The following is a 13,012-nucleotide window of genomic DNA, read 5'->3' as shown; positions in this document are numbered from 1 at the left end:
ACAGAATTTTGTGGGTCTAATATATACAGTACCATATCATATCATCTGCATATAGAGAAATTTTCTGTTCCAGTCCTTCTCTTGTAATCACCTTTATCTGATAAGCATTTCGACTGTGAACCGCCTGTGGTTCAATGGCGATTGCAAATAGCAGTGTGACAAGGGGCATCCTTGTTTGGTACCACGTTCTAGTTTAAAGCAGTCTGAACAAATGTTGTTAATACAAACTGAAGCTTCTGTATTGATAGAGTAGTTAGATCCATGCACAAATGTTCGGGCCAAACCCAAATTTCTCTAATGTAGTGAAAAGATATTTCCATTCAATCATGTCAAATGCTTTTTCTGCATCCAATGATAATAATATTTCTGGGGTGTTTGACTTTGCTGGTGAGTATATTACATTAAACAGGTGTCGGAGATTGGAAGATAAGTGTCAACCCTTGATAAATCCAGTTTGATCTTGTGATATTACTGAGGGCAGCACTTTCTTCATTCTTCTAGCTATGATTTTTGAGAGTATCTTAACATCATTATTCAGAAGTGAAATTGGTCTGTATGATGCACATTGTAATAAGTCCTTATTTTGTTTAGGAAAAACGGTGATTAATGCTTGGCAAAAAGTTTGAGGTAGAATTTGGTTGTCTCTAGCTTCTGTAAATGTTGCTAATAGGAGGGGAGCTAGCTGAGTGGAGAATTTCTTATAAAATTCTGCAGGGTAGCGATCAGGGCCTGCTGCTTTCCCGCCTTGAAGTGACTTTATAGCATCTAGTAATTCTGATAGCGCCAGAGGTTTATCCTGGTCCTCCGGACTAAAAGTATCTATTTCTGGTATCTGTAATGTATCCAGAAATTAATTAGATTGTGTGTTCTTTAAACTCAGTAGAATATCAGGATTTATAGTAGTCTCTAAATTTGTGTATTATATTTTTATGGTGAATGATTTCATCTCAGTTTGTGTTGGTGATTACTGGGATTGCACTGCGAACTTCTTGCTTGTGGATTTGTTGAGCTAAAAGCTTATTAGCTTTCTGTCCATGTTCACAGTAATGATGTCTTGATTTATAAATTAGTTGTTCAGCTTCTTTAGTTGTCAAGAGGTTGAGTTCTGAATGCAGAGCCTGCCTTTTCCTCTGCAGAGCCTCGCTTGGACACCTGGCATGTTCTTCATCTATTCTAGTAATTTCGCTTCTTAGCTCTAATACTTCCTTGGTTTCTAATTTATTCCTGTGAGAAAGATATGAAATAATCTGCCCTCTTAAGAAGGCCTTTAGAGTTTCCCAGAGTATTCCTGCAGAAACTTCTGAGGATGTATTTGTCTCTAGGAAGAAGCTGATTTGTTTGGATATAAATTCTGTACAGTTTTTGTCTGCTAATAGAAGCGGATTAAGACGCCATCTGCGAGGTGTGTGGGGCATAATGACTTTAGCTCCAAGATCAGAGGTGCATGGTCGGAAATAACAATAGCATTGTACTTGCAAGATATAATTGTAGGCAAGAAATTATTACCTATAAAGAAATAGTCAATTCTTGAGTAGCAATGATGTACTGGTGAGTAGAATGAATATGTTCTTGAATTTGGGTTTAGAAACCTCCAGGGGTCTGATAAGTTGTGGTCAGTTATAAACTGTGTGATTATCTTTGCAGTGTTAGATGTCATCCCCCCTGTGACAGGAGTCCTATCTAAGAGTGGATTTAAAACACAATTAAAGTCCCCAGCCATTGTAATTTTACGAGTATGCACATTGGGAATGGATGCAAATACATTTTGCATGAATTCCTTATCATCGACATTAGGTGCATAAATATTTATCAAAATCATCTTACAGTTAAATAAATTGCCCATGACAATCACATATCTCCCTTCAGGATCAGATACTACATCTGATGCTAAAAATGAGACTGTTCTATGTATGAGAATCCCACACCTCTAGTTTTCTTTGTTAAGCTAGAATGGAACATTTGGCCAGTCCAGTCTTTTTGCAGCCGGAACTGATCCTTGCTTAGTAAGTGGGTCTCCTGTAAAAATACTATTTTAGCGTTTAAACCTGTTAGGTGAGAGAATACTTTCTCTTTAATTCGTGATTCAGGCCTTTAACATTCCAGGTTACAAAGTTAACTGTCCCATCATGGAGACATTGATTCTGAATTTTTGATGCCATTTTATAGTCTTAACTGGAAGTGAAACAGCTTTAACCTTAATTTCCAATTTCCCCATGAGTTATTACCATGCAGCCTATTATTACTTTGGTAGTTATAATTATAAGAATTAAAAGTATAGATTAGATATAGCTTGCTCTTCCCCACGTGAGGCTGAACCCCACTTCACAAAGTCCCGGTCCTCTGACATTTTATATATCAAATATCAGTGGATTGGAGGGAGCAGGATCCCTCTTGGAGATGCAAATCGACATGTTGATGTAAAATAAGACTTGCTAATGTGGTATGAACTGACTATATGCACCAGTATCTATACATTAACTACCAGGCAAAAATGTGGAACTGCCAGTGCTGGTACTGGTGGGTACTGGCACACGTCATGTACTGACTTTACCAAACCTCCTGTTGTAAAAAATAATCCCATCCGAATAGTGCTTAACACACACACACATTGTTACAGAAGGTGATAAAACAATTTTTAGCCACATTTGTTGCTTTCTATTCTTTCTGTTTGATTACCTGAGCTTGTGTCAGCTGAAGTTAGCAAAAAAGTTTATAGTCATTTTCCTGAGTACATGATTTTAATATTGCAGAGCTGTAGATATCGATAGAGTGAAAAATAAAATTAACCCAAACATGTTCGACTCAGTCTAAGTGTTTGTTAAAAAGTCTTTGCAACAGTGCCAACATCTTATTTTTCTGTGCAAGTACCAGTAAAAGTATTGCTGTTACATTCATGCTGATGACACTCCACAAGAATTAACACTTCTGCATATATTATTATAACTACACATGCTGCCAAAAAAAAAAATCCCACCTGAAATATATTGCACTACTGTATTGATTCCCCTATAGGTAAACCCCAGTTGTTTTAATGGGGAAAACTGCACATTCTGTTGTTACAGTGGGCTATATGTGTTCAGTCCCTATGACAAGTATTCACAACTTCTTTTTTTTTTTTTATTAACATTTTTGTTTGGAACCTTAAATCACATTAACTAGGACTTTGTGTCATTCATACACTTGAATTCAGAAGTATACATACACACCTGGACTGCTTGAAATTCCCAAGCTGCTTGCTTGTGACCCCTTGGAATTGTGATAATAGTCAATAAAAAGTAAAATACTCTTGTCTGTGAATATTGTTGGAAAAACTTACTTTTCTTGCACAAAGTATACGTCTTAATCGATATGCAAAATTTATACATTGTTAGTATAAAATCTGTGGAGGAGTTATAAAGTGAGTTTTAAAGGATTCACTCTGTGTATCTAAACGTCTGACTATATGTTAAACTCAAATATCAAAGTGAAAACAAAATTCTACCAGTCTTTCTGTCCATCTATACATTCATTCTCTTATTTTCTTTTGTAATTCAGGGTCACCAAGGGCCAGAGTTTGTACTAGTAGTATAGGGTGCAAGACCAAAACCAACACCGGATTGGAAACCAGTCCATCACAGGTCACTTTCATACACAAAGCAACCTGTATAGTCCCAATCTAGAATCTACAGTTATCCTAACCTAAATATCTTTGGAATGTGGAGGGCAAAAAAAAAAAAAACACACACACATATGCATACACAGAAAATGCAAACTTCACACCGGTAGTACCCAGGCCAGGATGCAAACTCAGGAACTGTAGAGCAGGAACATAATCATCTGTGCCACCCCAGATCTTTCTAATATCAATTTAAAAAGACTGGATACATACTGTATTCAGCCAAGGAGATACAGTTAAACGTAAATTATAATCTGTTAAGAGAGAGTCTCTCACAGACGCTGACATCTTTTTTTTTAAAAAACAATCCCCATATAGCCAGAACATTGGTGAACAGATTTTTCTTACTTCATTAAGGTCTGAGTCTGTGACTGGAGCACACCATGTTGTTTTTGTCGTTTTTGTTTTTTTAAGATCAAAATTGGTACTGTTGCAAGATACTATGAATCTTTTATTTGTCAATAGACTATGCTTTTGCAAACTCCCAATTATCTTTTCTAATATGGTGGATTTTCCCATAGGAAGTCTTTCTTCTTTGCTGCATCCATTTTAAATTCATTCTTAAGAATTTCCCCGAATACAAGGCTGGAAACAATTCTGGTTTGGGTGCTACTCCAGACCAGAAACTACACACTCACACTATGGCCAGTTTAGGGGTTTCATCCAGTCCATTAGATAGGTAGATAGGTACAGTATTTAGACACAGTGCAATTTATATGCCTTTTTTACCTCAAAAAGTAAACAAGCATAATACTAAGTGGGAGGGTCTTCCTAATCTGGTGAGGACTGAGGAGAATTGATATAAAACATTTCAATTCATGAAACCTAAAAAAAAAAAAAAAGTAAGTAAAAATTAAAAATGATTATTAAAGAATCAAAAAGCTAAGTATAGTGGTTCATTTAGTGTGTATTAAAAAAAAGAACTATAGAGCCAAATTTAATGCTGCATTAGTGCATTTGGAAATTCTATTAAATTAATAAGCCTCAAATATCAAGTTTAATGTACTCCCCCAAAACTGATTTTCTTTTCCAAAACCAAATACTTTAACACAGGGATTCTCAAACTCGGTCCTGGGGACCCCCTGTAGCTGCAGGTTTTTGTTCCAACCAGCTTCTGTTTTTAATTGGACTCCTGGGGTAATTAAGTGAACTGTTATTTTCCAGATTCTGTGTTTTGGGAACAATATAGAAATCAAAAAACAAATTTTAGCAAAAAAAATTATTAAAGTAATAATGTATTTTTTTCTTACATTCTTTAACAATACATTTTATCTGATTTTCATTCTACTTTTCCAGGTGTTCTAATTAATCCATTATTTACTAATTAGGGGGTCTGACGTTAAAGTAATTGTATCCTTTCGTTATTAAGTGTTGTTTGCCAGGGTGTCTGCTCTGCTCATTTTTAATTGTCATTAATAAGATACAATGAAGGGGGAAAACTACACAGAGAAAGGGCAAAATATAATGAAATCAACAAAAGAGAGTTCAGCATTTAAATCTATAGCAAAAGCAAAAATATTTGTAAATGTCTTATAAATGTAAAAATCATGCTGCTGTGCTTTTCTGAATGTAGAATGAGAGGAAAAAAAACAGTTAATTAAATGAAATCAGTTGTAATTGATTATCATCACTGATTATGAATCTGGTTGAAACAAAAACCTGAAGCCACAGTGGGGCCCCCAGGACTGCGTTTGAGAACCCCAGCTTTAGCAGATAAATAAACTGTTTTGTAATATTCTGCAATTTTGTTATTAGTCTTCAAGATTTTTCAGGTGAGGACAACAAAAGGTTTGATATAAGGTAGTTCTATTAGGTGAAGAAAAGAAACATTTTCGGTTAAGGTTGTACTCGCTAATCATTATGCCGAAGAGTGGCGATGTGTGGCATAATGATTGGCTTATCCACATATGACTCTGTACAAAAGACAATAATGACAGTGTAAACCTACAGTAAGGCTAGAATGTAATGAACATTTAGGGTGTAATATTTGAACAGAGAGTTAATAGTAGGCTGTAATTCATTGTGGCAGTGGACACTGGATTTGGGTTGGTCAGGAAATTGCATGGACCTTGCTGGCACATGAATGCTTGCTGAGGCTGCTGTGAGGGGTCATTTCCCTAAACACGCCCTACAGCCCCCCCACACACAACCCCCCCCCCCCCCCCCCCCCCCATCACCACTTAACCTTCTAAATGTATTAAAATAATTTATATTGAAATTAGTTTTACTTTCTGCTTCATATTAATGCCTTCTGGTTTGAGAAGATCTTTCAGTGAAATGTCCCATCTATAAAAAAACACCCTTTTGTTGAGTAAGAGTTGCCCTAAGGTGCTGGCATTTTTAACATGGAGATGTTACCAGACAGCTTAAAATGCATGGTGGCTGAATAGCTGGCAGCCAAGAATAACCCATCCAACAGAACTTTCAGCCTTGAACTTAGTCCCATCCTACTTGATTTAAAGTAGCTCCAGGATGACACAAATAAGAACTCGACAGAGCTTGGGAAGCTGTCCAGAACCACAGATTATCATTAAAAACAAATACAAATGTTGAAGGATCAGGTTACTCTCTGAACACCAGGTTGATTGAGCTAGAAAATAAGGCTTGTCACAGCTATTTCCGTACTCCAGATTCCCAAAGTTCTGCCATTTGAAGTTTTCACAAAGATGTGGCCATTTTTGGACCTTGCAGTACTTGGGGGATGCAGATGGCTTTCCCACAATCATGTGACAGATGGAGTGCTGTGTTCCTTCTACTGCACTCTGTGTATTTCTACATAAGCAATTATAGCTTAGGATACATGTTTGTAATGTATGTTACCTTTTAATCAGTGTTGTTGTGATTAGTGTTTTTTATTTATTTTTGTTGAGCTTTCGTTAAACCTAAAAATTAAAAGCCTATTCTGATGTTTTCTTACCCAGAGGATCCGTTTTTGTTGTTTAACATTGTGTGCTTTATTTTATAGTTGTTAATTTTATAACATCATTTTCCACACGAGAATCCACACATGAATTGATGACATCGCCAAGAGTGACAGTATAGGAGGTCACATAGGCCCCAAACTATCCAAGATGGGATAATCTTATTGGTGATTGCATGCCATCCCCACTTCTTCTTTTGATGTTAGAAGACTTTGAATTTTGGTTTTGAGTTATGGGTTGTCAGTTGATTCGATTCTTCCTGTTTGACCTAAGCTTTGTTTTTTCTTTTTTTTATTCTTCACAGACAGTAGACTGTGTTTCTTCATCTAGTTCACATGCAACACAGCTGAGGGGGTAGGAGGCTATTGAGTCTGCATGCATTTTCTCTACATCCTCCCTGGCAATTGTTTGACGTTTTTATAGTGTTTGGCAGCTTGCAAATGTTGGAGTTGGTTTTGACAGTGCCCTTAAACTGAAATCTCAACCATTACATATGTTCATTAATTACATTCACTTTAAGAATATCGCATAAGGTAAAGAGGCATTTTAGTTCTTGCACAGCATGGCATACCTTAACTCAATTTTCCACAAACCAGTCCTTCATAGTGGAAATAACCCATTACTTACCCTCACTGGGCTTTCACGGTTAACCCTGCACCTTGTAATATACAATATTTGACAATTCTGGAATAACATTCCAGTCACTGGGTTGATTGATCTTAACTGTACGTTGTAAAATTTTGCAGATTTGGCCCTGCTTAAAACTAAAAAGACTCAATTTTCTTAGTCTGTTGGAGCAGGTTATAGCTTTTATTCCAGGGATGCGTGTAGTTGGTTGATCTCTAAATAGTATGTAGTGTTAATATATCATTTTTGTACTGTGGTGGCCAAATATTATACTCTGCTCTTCAGATTGATGCCACTAGGAAAATCTCCAAACTTAAGCACAACATCCATTGTACAATATCCATCAGTTTCATAGCACATTGCCTGGAAGGCAAGAAGGTTATTTGAACCTACACCCTTAAATCTTTTTGAATTGTTGTTTCTCTGAAGTTTATTTATATATATATATATATATATATATATATATATATATATATACTAGCAAAATACCCGCGCTTAGCAGCGGCGAAATGCTGCCTGAATATTTTTATTAAGAAAAAAGTAAAAATTTTTAAACTGAGGGAAAATATACAAAAAATTATTTGTTAAGGATCTCTTTGTATACAACGTTGTCAGTTCGGCCCTCCTGTTGTAATATGACCAAGCTGTGCGCTGAGCTTACTCTTGAGCATGCAACATACAGCTGGCCATGTGAAAAGCAATCCTGCCTCAAATCAATGCCAACCTTTTGTAGTGTTTGTCCATGAGACTTATTAATTGTCATTGCGAAGCAGAGCCTTACTGGAAATTGAACGCGTTTGAATTGAAATGGGAGATTAGATGGTATAACGGGGATGCGAGGAATAAAAACTGTCACCTGAGGCACTGCCAGTAAAAATAGTTGCTTGAATTAGGTTGTTTTGTAGAGATGTCACCTGAAGTCTCGTGCCGTTACAAAGTTTCGGTGTCTGTAAGTTTATCAGTAACATTTTTGGTACCCCAACTTTCAAAATGAGATTATGCTCAGGAGTGCCTGGAGGATTTAGAGTGTTGAGAAACTCTATCAGATAATGTACCGCGTCTTCTACAACTGAATCAACAGATTGATATGTTTTTGGTTGTGAAGGTAGTTCTTCAAGTAAAATGTGGTTTATAGTCGTAGTCATGTCATTTTTTGGTGTCAGGATAGCTCTCTCTTAACCATGACACGTCATTTTGGTGGAGATTTCGTAGATCAGGGTAAACATTTTGAAGAAGGCTTTGTAAGGTATTCACGATGAGACAGAGATTTGTAGGAATATTTATTTTACGATTTTCTTGTATGAAGGTGCCATCACCTATACTCATCAGAAGAGCAGAGAACTCCTCGGCTTTTTTGTCGCTTTTCAAATGAACTCTCATGTTTATTTTTAAAGTAATAACATTGATTTGTGGCCATAGGTATGAAGATTTCAGAGATGCTTTAACTTCATCAGCGCGTGTTCCTCTGGGCACGACTGGTAGGGTTTGGCGGAAGTCTCCAGCCAGTAACACTGTCAAGCCTCCCATAAGTTTGTTGGTGTTTCGGATGTCTTGGAGGGTCCTGTCTAAAGCCTCAATACCTGCTCTGTGTGCCATAGTGCATTCATCCCAGACAATAAGCTGACAATGTCGCAGCACTTCAGCCATGTTGCTCTGCTTTGATATGTTACACATGGGGCATTCAGTATGGTTGAGGTTCAGAGGCAGCTTGAAAGCTGAATGAGCAGTTCTGCCACCCTTCAAACTTCAAAAAGAATCGCAACACGTATACAGGAACATTGCAACGCCGTCAGAAGAAAGGACTCACTTTCATTGATGTACACGCATACTAAATCAACAGGACATACATTTAACTGGGACAATGTACAAGTAAAATTTAAGGCCAATACTAAAAGTGCCAGAGAGCTGGCCGAATCTTGGCTATCAAATGAGAACGCCATCAACAGACACTTGGACATAAATCCAGCATATGCAAACTTAAGAAGAACATGTTCATAATAAATAAACTGTACACCCAATACCCCCCCCCCCCATCACACTGACTTAGCCACCCCCCCACCCCCTCCACATAATGTTTTGCTATATATTGCCTTTGATTCTTGTAAGTCTAAGCATTATCCTCTGATGAAGACCCCTGGCAGGGGTTGAAAGCTCAGGAATAAAAACTACTTTATGATACGTGATTCATTTTTTCTCTCTTTGTGGACCTCCAGCTGCAAATATATATATATGTGTGTGAATGCTTTTATCAGACACAATTCCTGCACTCTCAGCTCTTTATTGTCGACTGCAACTGTATTTTATCCTGCTATTTGTGATCAGAGCAGGTAGATGGAATTGTATGGAATTAAAAAGTCACAAACATTTTGAGATCCAAAACAATGCAAAGTTTTATATGTGAACATTAATATCTTTTAATCCATGTAGAATTATGCTTTTTTTCCGTTTTTTCTAAGTATTCTACCTGTTGTATTCTGAATTAACTAAAGTTTATTAAGAGACACTGAAGTACAGCTACAGAAAAAGGCCTTATAGTAATCCAGCCGAGAAATAATAGATGCATGGGGATGTTTTTCAGCATCATGGACGAGATCATACTTTCAATATTTCTTAAGTGAAAGAAGGCTACTTCAGAAATATTTTTAATATGATAATCAAGTGTAAAATCAGAATTTGATTTAGACTCCAAAAGCCTCTGGTTACTGAACTGGGAATGACGGAGAGGATCTCGAGAGATGTGCTACATTCAGCTAGCCTGATTTTTAGTAGCTTTAGAACCAAAAGCCAGCACCTCGATTTTGTCGGAGTTAAGAAAAGAAAATTGCAAGCCGTCCAACATCTTGCGCCTGACAGTCAAGCTTCTATTTGGGAAAGTTGAAGCACTTTATGTGGCTTAACTGATATATAAAGCTGCATGGCAATGGAAGCTAATGCTATGCTAGTGAATTATATAACCAAATGGTAACAATGTTACAGATATACAAACAGATCACTATGTTTGGATTCTTTGAATTAAGGCTTCAGGAAATGTTAAGTTTGACTAAAAGTTTTGGTTATGTGTTGGGTTTAGGTAGACAATCTCAATAGTGCTTTCAGTTTTCATTTAAGGCTGTCCTTAACTATGGATTTTCATCACCTGGTTCCCCTTCTGCCATTTTGACCTACCATATTTTTTCACTTTTGGCAGCAAAACTCTGTTTTTAGAGCATTGCCTAGTTTTGAGTGTTTTTTGCTGTCTCATTAATCTTGGTATTGTGTAAATCACACAAATGTACCTATTGCATCAGAGCCACTAATGCCACTTTCATCTGCTCTACTTAGTGCAGAATATACCACTTTTGAACCCATTAACAAGACTGTTTCCACATACTGTATGCAATTTATGACTGTTGTATTCATTATGTTGTACAGGACAGAGAGAAAGAGAGGTAATGCTTATTAGTCTACAGTTCCTGGAATCTAATGTTGTCTCCTGCTGGGCGGATTGGAGACACATGTCCAGTTGCTTGGGGAATCTCCCCTCTGAAATGATTGTTTGAATATGCTTCCTGGATGTTTAAAAAGTAATTTATATTAACATTTAAAAAAAAAACATGCAAAACGATTATTTCTAATACTGTATATCTGTTTCGTCTTTTATTAAAAACTTGTAAGATGTATTTTTTTAATTTACTATTTCCTACTAATTTTCAAATAAATGTTCCATGAGACTCTTTGAGCTGTCGAAAGCTTCCTAGACTTTGGAAGGTGGTGGTGCTGATGCAGTGGTTGTTGTCCCTGACCTCTGACGGTTTGAATCCCATCCTCCCCTTACTTGTATGAAATTTCCTTGGCATACGTCTGGTGTTCCTCTCCCATCCTGAAGACTTGTGTGTCAGGTCTGTTGGTGACCCAATTTGAGGATTCCCACTATGCGCCCATTGCTGCTAAAATAGACACTTAATTCTTTGAAACCATCAACCAGGTAATCGGGAGAAATGGATTCTTCTTCTTTGAGTAAAGCAGGAGTGAAAAATTGTCTACTAAAGTTATTTAAATTGTACTTCCAGTTTTTCTTTCATTTCTGAATGTTTTAGTTGTCTTTAATACAGTTCATATGTACTTTTATTGCTGTTTTATTAATTTTCCTCATAGTGTTTAGCACAGTCTGTTATTTTGTTTTTTTTAGAATGTCTTTCTCTTTTTAGGCTGGTTTTTTGTATTTTTATGTAACTGGGGGCTTTGCCCCCTACTCGCTTCGCTCGCCAATCCCCCTGCTTGTGCTATGCACGAGCAACTTTGCGTCTCTGCCACTCGCAAACAACAAAACTTTTAATTCTCATGGATAGTCCTCTTCATTGGGAAGAAACACTACTTTTCCCTGATGGCAACACGAATTAGATGATCTACAAGTCTCTGACTTAAAGTTTAAAGCCAAACAATATCTACATATTTCTGTCATATCACCTATGTCCATATATTCAATCTCTTTTAACTTTTACCTTTTCATCAATATCGCATTGAATTTTGATTCTGTATTTGGAATTACATCGTGACAATGCAACGTATAACTGCCCGTGAGTGAATATTGTTTCTTTCTCTCTACATGAACTGTGTCTGACAATGGAATTCACACAAATGAGAAATGATTGAACCATGTGTGTGGTTGTAAATGTTTTAGATGTGGGCAGGACTTTTTCAAATCTCTTTGCATAATATCTTGTCTCGCAGGATTTCACTTTCACCAAACAACAAATCTTTTAATTTTCGCGGATATGCCTCTTCATTGGGAAGAAACACTACTTTTCCCTGATGGCAACACAAATTAGATGATCTACAGGTCTCCGACTTAAAGTTTAAATCCGTACAATATATTCAATCTCTTTTCGCTGTTCCATTATTTCACTGAGTAATAATTTCTGTTTGTTTGTGCTAATGCGATCTTTACTATAATTTTTTTTTAGACTTTTGAATGCATGTGTATCGCGCCAACGTTTTGTATTCTTTACGACATTCTACTTTGTCATCTACTCTTTGTATTTTATTTCCGGTCCCGGGCGTAGTTAAATCTCTTGGCACAAAGTCTTGTTTCGCAGTACATGAAAGTGTCTCTCTTCAAAAGATTACATCTCGTGGCAGGATAAAAAGTCTTGTCTCCCAAGATTTTTTTATTATAATATACAGTATGTTTATTTTATCTTTTAATGAAGATGTATTTAGAATTAATCCCTCCTTTTCTACTATGCTCCCAAGACAGAACATTTTAGAGGACACACAGTCCTTTACAAATTCACATTTGTGCTTTATTTCCTTACTTCATATACTGTGTTGGGGGATTTTCAATGACTTGGAAACTGTCCTATAGCTTTGTCTGGATTAACACTTTTTTGATAGGTAAATAGATAGATAGATAGATAGATAGATAGATAGATAGATAGATAGATAGATAGATAGATAGATAGATAGATAGATAGATAGATACGGAGTGATTAATAATAGATAAAGTATACTTTGTCTCCAAGGAGAAAGTAAAATTTTAAAGAAGCTCAAATAAAAAAAAAATTAAAGAGAGAGAAAGAGAGGCTCTGTAAAGGAACTGAGTGCAGGTCTCTGCTAGGCACCACAGTGGAGTGCTTGTCAAGAACTTTTGTGAGCCTTTTGAAGGTGTGATACCAAACAGTTGGACTAAAATACAGTACAGGGTGAGCTAAAATGAAGTACCTCATTTCTCAAGGTCATTGTGTGAGGTAGAGGCAGCCAAGTGGGTTGGGGTCCTTTGATAGGCGATCTCTTGTAGTTTTCAGTCAGCAACATGCCTTGGTGTGGTGCC

This window comes from Erpetoichthys calabaricus, chromosome 3, assembly GCF_900747795.2.
Source record: "Erpetoichthys calabaricus chromosome 3, fErpCal1.3, whole genome shotgun sequence".
In the NCBI taxonomy this organism is placed as follows: Eukaryota; Metazoa; Chordata; class Cladistia; order Polypteriformes; family Polypteridae; genus Erpetoichthys; species Erpetoichthys calabaricus.
The sequence above is the reverse complement of the archived record's forward strand: the minus strand, read 5'-3'. Positions refer to the sequence as shown.